This window comes from Triticum urartu, chromosome 6 (assembly GCF_003073215.2).
Source record: "Triticum urartu cultivar G1812 chromosome 6, Tu2.1, whole genome shotgun sequence".
Lineage (NCBI taxonomy): Eukaryota > Viridiplantae > Streptophyta > Magnoliopsida > Poales > Poaceae > Triticum > Triticum urartu.
In genome coordinates, this window is record NC_053027.1 from 461,537,334 (window position 1) to 461,548,263 (window position 10,930).

Below are 10,930 nucleotides of genomic sequence, written 5' to 3' on the forward strand. Positions count from 1 at the left end.
GGTCGATCCACCGTCATGACGAAGCGGCGATGCAGGTGGTGATGAGGCCTTGGTGCGAGCGGCCTCCCCCAGGGTATCCGCTACCCCTGTATGTCCAAGATGAGGGCTCAAGAAGGCGGAGCGACGAGCAGCGCCACCCGCGCCGCGCTCGGGGTCACCGCGACGCGGCGACGCGCGTCGTCGCCCCTGGAATCCACGCCACGGACTCCTCGCGAGGGCTGGTGCTGTGGGCGCCGATGCCCCCAAGCTCTTGGATGCGCATCCCGCGGTTCTTCTCCGATGTGATGCCACCGAGGGGGCCTCTCAAGCTCTGGTTGCAGCACGCCGACTGCGGCGCTTCGGCGAGTGGAGCAGAGATCGAAGCGGTCCCCACCGGCAAGATCTTCATGACTCGTGGCTGGGGTGAGATCGCGCGGGTGTGCCGCGCGAGGGGCGCCGTCGTGATCCACCTTGAGTACGACGACGTCTCCACGCTCTTCTTCAAGGTCTTCGATGCCGAGGGCCGCCGCTTGGAGTGATGCTCCGGAGACGAGCACGAGACTGACGCGCATTCCACTCGCGGCCAGTCCAGCAGCAGCAGCCCTTGGGAGCCCACCAGCTCTCCTGAGCTTTACGAGACTCCGGAGACGAGCGACGACAGTTATGTGCCCCCGAGCTCTTGCCACGCTCGGAGCAGTGCCGCCGCGTCTAGCCGTCGCCGCCGCTAATCTGGATGGGGTTGGCGCCAGCCTCCTGTGGCCCACTGTTGATGATGGCGTCTTCCACAGGAGGATGTAGATAGGGTCCTTCTTAGTTTTAGCTTTCATTCCCTGTGAAGAATCATGAAGCGCCCCGTGGGGGCATGTAAGGGTCTGTAATGTCTTTTGTGCTTATTTTCCCTGTTATGAAGATTTGGTGAACGCGCGTCCCGTTAAGGCTCGGTCCCCCCTTTCTTTCCTCGCGATGGCTTGTTGCTCTACGCTGACAGGTCCCGGTCCCCAGGCAGGCTACAGCCATCGTTGGTATGCCAGGTCGCGTGCCGTGGTCAAGGCCAGGAGGTGTGTGGCCCGAGGTCCGGTAAGAGCCCCTGAGGCGCGATGCTCAAGAGGTCCCCCTTAGCGCTCAAGCAGCCATGGTAAGGGAAGAAAGGGAGTTGACGCGGCTGCAACGGGGTTGCGGCAAGGCATGGGTGGCCATAAGGCTCAGATATTTAGCCGATCCGAGGGCGAGACTTATCTTGTGAACTTCGTGGCGATTCCTGACGTTGCGCTAGGGCCGCGCGCCAACTTGTGTAGCATAGCTAGGCCGGCCCATACGGGTTTCCCTCCTCCCATGCTCTCCTTAGTGCTCTGCATCCTCAGGTCCCGGCCCTTGAGCGAGCTCAGCCGCCGCTGGTATGCCAGGTCGCGATGCCGTGGTCAAGCCCAGGGGGTGAGGGCTAGAGAGCCAGTAAGAGCTCCTGAGTCACGATGCTCAGGAGCCCCCCTTTTAACGCGCAAGCGAAGTGCACGAGAGAAAAGGAGACCCGCGGTGCCGCCTGCTATCCTCCCCACAGGGTCCCTGTGAATAGGCACAAGAAGAACATGGTTTGTTGTTACAGCCGCCAGCCTGCCGCTGGTTGGTCCAGATGAAGTGAAGGCACTGAGGGCCTAGTGAGGTGATGTGCGCGGGGCGTGCCATGAGCCAGAGCTTGACCGCTCAGATTTATCGACGTGGCAGGGACGGACCCATGCACCCACGCCGTGCCTGTGAGGAGGCCCCGTGGGAGGCGATGATCGAGAAGGTGATAACCGTAGGCAGGTTAAGCAGGGAAGCCAAATCAGCTTGGGTAAATGCAGGAAGATACATGCCACTGGGTCCGGCCCGAGCGGCTTGGGGATGATGCAGCCCGAGGGGCGCCCCCAGCAAGGTAAGCTAAAGACATGAGCAAAAGGGATACATGCCACAGGGACGGACCCACGCGGCCTGGGAATAATGCAGCCCAAGGGGCGCTCCCAGCTTAAACGAGCTTGGAAGATGTCACCTGGTTCTATAGACGAAGCAGAGTTGGTGCAGCTGAAGGCGTGCGTCGAAGAAATGACTCCTCATGAGTCACCGGAGCCCTGAGCCTCGGGAGGCTCTGGGGGCTCAGGAGGCTCCTTGAAGACCATCTCCGTTTCCTCCAGGACGGCGCGGTACCTGGCCTCTCGAGCCGCCAGGTCACGCCACATGTTGCGTTGATAGGCCGACGCCACGCTCGGCAAGCCGAGGGGCATGCGAACGTAGCTGTGTGGCGGGCCCTCGCAACGGCCCACACGCGAAGGCCAGAAGCGCTCCTAAGACGCGGCCCTGTTGAGCCCTGGGACGTCGATGCAGACGTGCAGCTCTGCACCCTCGCCTGGGTGCTGAGCTGCGCCCTGTGAGTGGCTATCGCCGCGCATGGCTCTTGCGTCTTGCAGTTCCTGTGTGGTCTTGATGATGAACTCCTGAGTAGTTGGCACCCCTTGCCCTGTGTTCTCCTGAGGAAAACGTGCCACATAGCACACTTCCAAGTGGTGCCTGAGCGCCTCCCTCGTGAGGTTGGCAAGGCCTGAGGCCCTCCTGAAGAGAGCCCCCGAGCACTGCCCGAGGAGGGCGCAGGGCGCGCCTCCCTATGCGATGGAGGCAGGCGCCCCTGGGACGGACGCTGATCCTGATGAGGCTCCTACCGTGATGTCATCCTCCTGAGGTCCTGCATGGCGCAGCTGCTTCTTCTTGGGGATGGCCTCCGGAGGGCCCTCACTTCAGCTGACGGGGTCGTCGATTGCTGCAGCTTGGAAGGCACGCTCGAGGGAGCACACCGCATCCCTTTCTTCACATGGGACCGTGATGACCCCGCCGCTTCCAGGCATCTTGAGGATGTTGTAGCCATGGTGGGTGACCGCCATGAACTTGGCCAGGGCCGGATACCCGAGGATGGCGTTGTATAGCAGGCGGATGTGCGCGACGTCAAAGTTGATGAGCTCGGTGCGGTAGTTGTCGTGTGTGCCGAAGGTGACAGGCAGGCGGACCTGCCCTATCAGTATGGTGGAGCCGTCGGTCACTCCTGAGAAAGGTTTGGTAGGCTGGAGCTGCTCATATTGCACTTGGAGGTTGTCAAATGTGTCGACGGACAGGACGTTGAGCCCTGCACCGCCGTCGATGAGGGTCTTGGTAACCTGCACATTGCTGATGACTGGGGAACACAACATCGGGAGGACGCCAGCGGTGGCCGCGCACTTGAGCTGATCTACCGAGTTGAAAGTGATGGTGCACTGGGACCACCTGAGCGGGCACGCGACCTCAAGCTTGGGAAGCACCGTGTTCACCTCGCGAGCGAACCGTTTGAAGATGCGATGAGAGGCTGGGGCCTGGGTGCCGCCCAAGATACAGGCGATTGCACGTGGCTCCTGGAAGCCCCCAGCCCCCTCGTCCTGATGATGATCGTCGTTCCTTCTTGGTGGCGGCAGTGGGGGAAGACCAGCGTTGCTTTGGGGGCGATCCTCACGAGGCTGGTCCCTCCAGGCCCCCTCGCGAGGATGGTCTTGCCAGCGGTCCTCACGAGGCCTATCGCGCCATTCCTCGCGCGGGCCACGGTCGTCCCAGCATCCGCCTCCATGTCCTCCTCCACAGCCGTAGCCCCAGTCGTTGCGCTCGGAGCGTCGACCGTAGCGTCCTTCTCGTATGGCTCTGAGCTCCTGGCAGTCGCTGGTGTTGTGGGTGTTCAGGTTGTGGAAGGCGCAGAATGGTCGGCTATTCTTGGATGACTCGGGCTGATCTCTGCCCCGTTTGGTGTCGGGCTCCGCTGCTAGCACCGCTTCTTCCTTGCGCTTCACGTCCTTGGCCTTGGCTTTCTTCTCCTCTGTGCCCGTGGCTGGCAGCTCAAGGAGAGAGAGGCGCCCCTCCTCAGCTCTTATGCACTTCGTCGCCGGGTTGAACAGCTCCTGAGATGTGTAGAGCTCCTCGTGGATAGCGAGCTCTTCCTTCATCTTGATGTCACGGACGCCATCGGAGAACGCGGAGATGATGGCCTCATCCATGACCTTGGGGATCTTGAGGCGGGTGTTCTTGAAGCGCTGGATGCACTTCTGGAGGGTCTCCCCTGGTTGTTGCTTGATGCGGCGCAGGTCGCCCGCGGCCGGCGCAGGTCGCCCGCGGCCGGCGGGCGGTCGCGAGTGCCCTGGAAGTTGGCGACGAAGCGGTCGCGCATCTCGTCCCAGGAGGAGATCGAGCTGTGCTGCAGGTTCTGGAGCCAGGAGCGGGCCCCGTCCTTGAGAGCCATGGGAAACCAGTTTGCCATGACTTTCTCATCGCTGTTGGCTGCATCGATGCTCAGCTTGTAGAGCTGCAGGAACTCCGCGGGGTCGGCGGTGCCGTCATAGCGAGGAGGCAGATCCGGCTTGAACTTGCCTGGCCAGGCGACGCTGTGCAGCTCGAGGGTGAAGGCATGGCAGCTGGCCGTAGTTATTGGGGACCACTTCGGAGGTGGAGCTTGGTCTTGATGAGGTCCACATGGCGCCGCCGCGGGCGGCGCGCAGTCTTGACGAGGCGGCGTGGGAAGCGTGGGTGCAGCTCCTCGCGGCCGAGGGATTTCTTGGCAGCTTCTCTCTTCACACGCGGGCACCGGGCATGGCGGATCACACCGTGGGGCCACGCGCCTTGGTGCCAAGGCGCTGTCTTTGGGATGGGTGGTGGAGGCGCGCCCCGGGCCTCGTTGCCCGTGGCCGGCTAAGGGTGAGGTAGAGAGACGGATAGCACCGGGGAGCCCCCTGCGGCGCGGACGAGCTCGGCGACGCAGTCGAGCCACTCCTCGTAGAGGTCGTCGACTGGGCGGTAGCGCAGGAGTTCTTTTGCGGCGAGGAGTGCGGCCCGCGCCTCCATGGGAGCGTGGCGTGCATGGGACGAAGAACCGGCCGGGTTCAGCGATGGAGTGGCGGTGCGGCCGTCCTGTCGTACCAAAGGATGCAGCAAAGACGCTTGCTGCTCGTTCCCCACCGGGCCGGTGGCAGCATTGGCGGCGGGAGACGGAGAACGACGAGGTGGCCCGCCGATGGGGGCCGTCTGAGCAACGCGGGTGGTGAGGGCAGCCCGACGCTCAGCTCGAGCACGGCGAGCGTCCGCCATGGAGACGATGGAGCGATGAACTGATGGAAGGGAAGCTATGACACACCCCTACCTGGCGCGCCAAATATCGGATGTGGGGTTCCGGCAAACCCTTAAGATTCGAACACTAGGGTCCGCGCGAAGTCTTTTCCTCCCACCGATCTACGCCCTAGCTCGCTAATATCTCGTAGACGAACTCGACGAACTCGCAACGCAGAAAGACACAAGATTTATACTGGTTCGGGCCTCCGTTGTGGTGTAATACCCTACTCCAGTGTGGTGGTGGTGCATTGCCTCTAGGGCTGATGATGAACAATACAAGGGGAAGAACAGCCTCCTGAGGTTGAGGTGTTCTCGTGCTTGGTGCACTTGTGTGGTTGGGGATGATCTTGATGATCCCTCCACTCATGTCTATCTCCCTCTTTCGTGGTGGTGGCTAGCTCTACTTATATAGGCCCTGGCCCTTTTCCCAAATATTGAGCGGGAAGGGAGCCAACAACGGCGGGCAAATTTGAAGGGGGGCGGCTAGTACAAGCTATCCAGACAAAGGTGGTCTCCGCCTGCGAAAGGCTCTGGTGGTGACGCCGTCTTGGGCTCCATGATGACCTCCATCTTGCCGTCCTTTTGGTCTTGGTCTTGTTGCACCGATATGGCAACCTTTGCCTGACGCCTCGGTACTCCTCGCCTGCGCTGGCCTCCTTAGCACAAAAGAGGAAACAACGACGCTGCTGCGCTGGCGGCCGCCTGGTGTCGATCGTCATGGCTCACGTCACGAGAGCCTCGTGAGGTTTGCCTCGCCTTGATATCTCCGCCCCTCGTGATCCTGCTCGACTAGGCCACTCCAGAGGAGGTCTCGTGGCGTCCGTCTCGCGAGGCTTGGCCCCTCGCGAGGGTCTTGGATGCCTTGTTGATGAAGATGGGCCGTATGGCCTGCTGGCTTAGCCACGCCGCGGGCCGCAGGTAGGCAAGTCTGGGGACCCCCGTTCCCAGAACACCGACAATATGGCCTCAAAACAAGCCCCTCGTGCTTGATATGACACACTCAAAGACTTCCTAAAGAGCAAAGGTTTCAAACCTGGTTCTCTAGATCCTACACTCTTCACGAAGACATATGATGGTGAACTGTTTGTGTGCCAAATCTATGTGTATGACATTATCTTCGGCGGTACTGACAAGAGATACGGTGATGAGTTTGGACACATGATGCAAGAGCAATATCAGATGTCCATGATGGGTGAGCTAAAGTTCTTCCTTGGTCTTCAAATTCGTCAGCAAAGCAATGGCATCTTCATATCTCAAGAGAAATACCTCAAAGACTGCTTGAAGAAGTTTGGAATGCAAGACTGCAAAGGTTACATGACGCCAATGCCAACCAAGAGTCATCTGAGTCCCGACGACAATGGTAAAGAGTTTGATCAAAAGGTATACCGCTCCATGATTGGTTCTTTACTCTATTTGTGTGCATCTAGGCCAGATATCATGCTTAGCGTTTGCATGTGTGGCCGATTCCAAGCGGCACCAAAGGAATCGCATCACTTAGCTGTGAAGCGAATTCTTCAATATTTGGCTTACACCCCAACACTCGGATTATGGTATCCAAAGGGCTCAGAGTTTGATCTAGTTGGATTCTCAGATGCTGACTATGCTGGTGACAAGGTTGATCGCAAATCTACATCAGGCACATGTCATTTTCTTGGACGATCTCTTGTCTATTGGTCTTCAAAGAAGCAGAACTGTGTATCTCTCTCCACTGCTGAATCTGAATACATTGCTGCTGGATCTTGCTGCGCTCAGCTTCTGTGGATGAAGCAAACTCTCAAGGACTATGGCATCCATCTGAAGCATGTGCCACTCTACTGTGACAATGAAAGCGCCATCAAGATTGCCAACAACCTAGTTCAGCACTCGAAGACAAAGCACATTGAAATTCATCATCACTTTCTCAAAGATCATGTCATGAAGGAAGATATTGATATCATTCACATGAAAACTGAAGAGCAATTGGCAGATATCTTCACAAAGCCCTTGGATGAGAAAAGGTTTTGCAAGTTGCGGCGTGAGCTAAATATCTTAGAATCCTTGAATGTCCTATAATGGGACACACATCCTAACGCTTATGCATATGATGACTTAGATGTGCAACACACAAAGTAACGTATATCTTCAAATAATGAAGACATACATTTTAAGTGTGAATACATTAATGCGGAAATTGACTTCGGAGTGCCACGATAATTGTGCGTCGTGTCTGGGTCTAATACTTCCTATACGGTGGGTAACGCCACCACCAAACTCTTGTTTGCAGTGTTTTTCATTTGGTATCTCATTTGCATAGTATTCGCATTTGGTCTGTCTTCAACATTGATTCGACTTCATGTTTATCTTCACAATGTTGATTTGGTATCTTATCGGTATATATTTATATTAGTGTTTCGTCCTCTACAGCATTCACTTATAGCTATGTCTTCAATGTTCGAATCTTTTGACCTAAGTGAATGTGATCGGACCACCCCCTCTATGCTTCTACCTTAGATTCTATCTATCCAAATCATATGCATTCTATTGAATCTGTCGATTGTCTTCTGTGAGTCCTTGTCAGCAGAAGACAAAGAGACAAAATTGAATCCGTTTTAATGCTATATCCTTTTTGCCCAAAAACCGGAGAAGTGGGAACGACCACCCGACAATCCAGGCGTGCGTCGGAACATGGAACAACTCCCAAGGTGTTGCATGCATGCCACGTGTCCCTCAGATGTGAACTGCCAGGGGCATCTGCGTAATAACGATGTGTCATCCCTGTCCCTATAAATATACACCACACCACGGTCACTATCTTTTCTTCCACCTCTCTACCTCACACAAACCCTAGCGCCACCGCTAGCGCTCGACGACGCCGGCGACGAAGCGCTTAGCTGCCGCGACCTCACCGACGCCGTCCTCACGCCGGCCGCGGACCTCATCGCCTCCGCCGCTGCCGTAGGTGTCTTCCGTCACCAAATTAGGGCATGGAAGATCGAACTGCTCGGCCTCCTCTCTACTCCGTCTAGCAGTTCTTCGTGCAGTAATTAAAGCTTACTTTTACTGGCTTTGTGATCCGATAGATTCATCCTTCTCCACCAAAAGTGGTTTTTGTCCCTACAAATTTGGATCTATCCTGTTCTGCAAGCCATTCAGTCTGCAGCCAGAGCTGCTAAAGACATTACGGCTGCATCAGTCGATGACCAACAAGAACCCCGAAAAGAAGAAGAGCGTGCTGGCCCACACCCCCTACCAACCATGAAGCTGTTCTCCAGGAGAACGTATCTGACCCTCCAGCTACTCAAGTGGAGGTTGATAATACTGAGGCTGCCACCAACAACACTACTAAAGCCAATGACGTAGTCATGGCTGAAGCTAATGTGGCGCCTGAAGCCAATGTTGCACCTGAAACCATTGTGCAAATTCAAGCCCATGTCAATGTCGACGCTCATGTACCACCTCCAAGGCCTCACACAATTGAGCTGGCATTTGATCGCGGTCAACCTGTCATGGTTCGATGGCCTATCCTGGTTCCTCCTCCTGCTTCCGGACCACAATTTGACTTCCATGTTGAGCATAGGCCTCAGGTCCAGAAGCCAAAACCCAGGTTGCCAAGGTTTCCAGGTACAACAACTTTACTAGGATCATTCAATGTGAATTGCTTCATTGCACACAATACCTTCTTTGATAGCGCCAAGAACCCATATTCCAAGCCAAGAATCTCATCTGATCGGTTTTCGAGCTATCAGCAGCGCAGTTACTATTCTTGTGTCCTATATAATCAAGGGCGCATTTTCCCTCATATGCTTCTGGACTATGAAGCCATTGCTGGCCTGCCCTGCTTGGAAGAAGCCCTTGACTGCTTCAGAGATGTTGTCCTTCTACAGTTTGTGACTGATAAAGAGCATTGGAATGAAGAGCTTCTACTACAATTCTATGCGACTCTCCACATTCGCAGCTACAACAGGGATCCGAAAACTTGGGCCCTTGAGTGGATGACAGGCGATGTACACCATGAAGCCAAATCCCAAGATATAATTGAGCTTACTGCCCTGCCCACTCCTGGTGAACACTATGAACCAGATTGTCAGCTTCACCATAATGCTTTGGAGAGCATCTTCCAGAAGCCTGAGCCAAACATGAGCCAAATGTTGAGCATGATGAAGCCACTGCTACAAGATGCTGAATATCCAAAGGAATTCTTTGTTGAAGACCTAGAGTATCTGCCCCGCACTATTTATCATATCATGAGGCGAACTCTATGGCCTGTCAAAGGACATTCTCCTGCAGCCAAGCTAGAAGGCGCAATGAAGACATTGGTTTTCTATATCTTTAATGGCATCAGCTTCAATGCTCAGGACTTCTTCATCAGGCAATTGGCTGCATCTGGCTCCGATATATTTGGTCTGAAGTTCTATGCTCCATGGGTAATGCGCCTCATCAAGCTTCACTCTGCTATCAACTATCATCCTTCTGCGCGCAATCATCTCATATTCTTGCCAGAGGTTTATCTGTCTGTCGAAGCCATATACCCAGAGCGTGCCAAGGAGCCAATTTATCTTCACAATGCCGCTCACCAAAGCTTCACTCAACCTATTGAAGGAGTTCTTGCTGCAACTCGTGTTTATCCTCTGGCTGGAAATACATGTGCACCTCATCGTGCCCATACTTAGCCATTGAAAGCACAATTGCCCAAAGGCCTCAGAAGCGATCTCGTGTTCTCAATGATCGAGAGCTTCTCGTCGCCATGCATAAAAAATAGGATAAGCATCATGACTGGCTCAAGCGTCAGATGCAGAGCCTCTTGGTGGATGTTAATCGCATTCGCAACCTTGCCACCAAGAATGCATTTGTCACTCATGAAACCTGTCGGCGGTCGTGGAAGAGTCTAACTTTGTTGAGCTCTGAAGATGATCTTCAACAGGATGGCTTCACAAGGAGATTCAAGTTTGATTCCACTCCTCTGTGGAACGCTCACTTGCGTCGGACTCCCTCACTCGAAGACTTTGACCACTCATCCTCAGCGGCAATTGTCAATGCCAGAGTCATTGATGACGAAGACGATGCTACTTCACCAACTACAACATCGTCGCATATCGACACTGCACCAAGTTCTTCTGCACCACCGAACCCCAACAACGACCCTGCAACTTCACCTACTCCTCATGGGAACGAGTAGAAGCTCTATGTCTTCAAACCTTTTTGGTCCTCACTGACAAAAGGGGGAGAAGCATATTGAAAGTGCTAGTGATCGACTAGAGGGGGGTGAATAGGCGATTTTTATGAAAGTCTTTAAAACATGTAAGTTTCTAAGACAAACGATAGAAATAAACCTATTATCATGCAGCGGAAGGTAGACTACACTAGGCAAACCATAGTCACGTATTCAATGAAGTGAAAGCACAATGACTAATAGCAGCTAGGCAGTAAGGATCAGGTAGGAAGATATTGAGAAGCCAATCAGTACACGTAATCACTTACTGAAGTCGAATGGTGATGCTATCGTACAATGACTTCACAAGAACCAACAGTAAGTAAAGGGAAGGGAAGGATGAAACCAGTGACTCGTAGAAGACAATGATTTGTTTGACCAGTTCCAGTTGCTGTGACAACTGTACGTCTAGTTAGGGAGGCTGAGATTCAACTCAGAAGACCTCGTCTTCACCTTATTCCCCTTGAGCTAAGGACACCCAGTCCTCGCCCAATCACTCTGGTAAGTCTTCAAGGTAGACTTCCAAACCTTCACAGACTTCGTTCACTGGCGATCCACAATGAATCTTGGATGCTCAGAACGCGACGCCTAACCGGCTGGAGGATTCACAGTCCTCAAGTG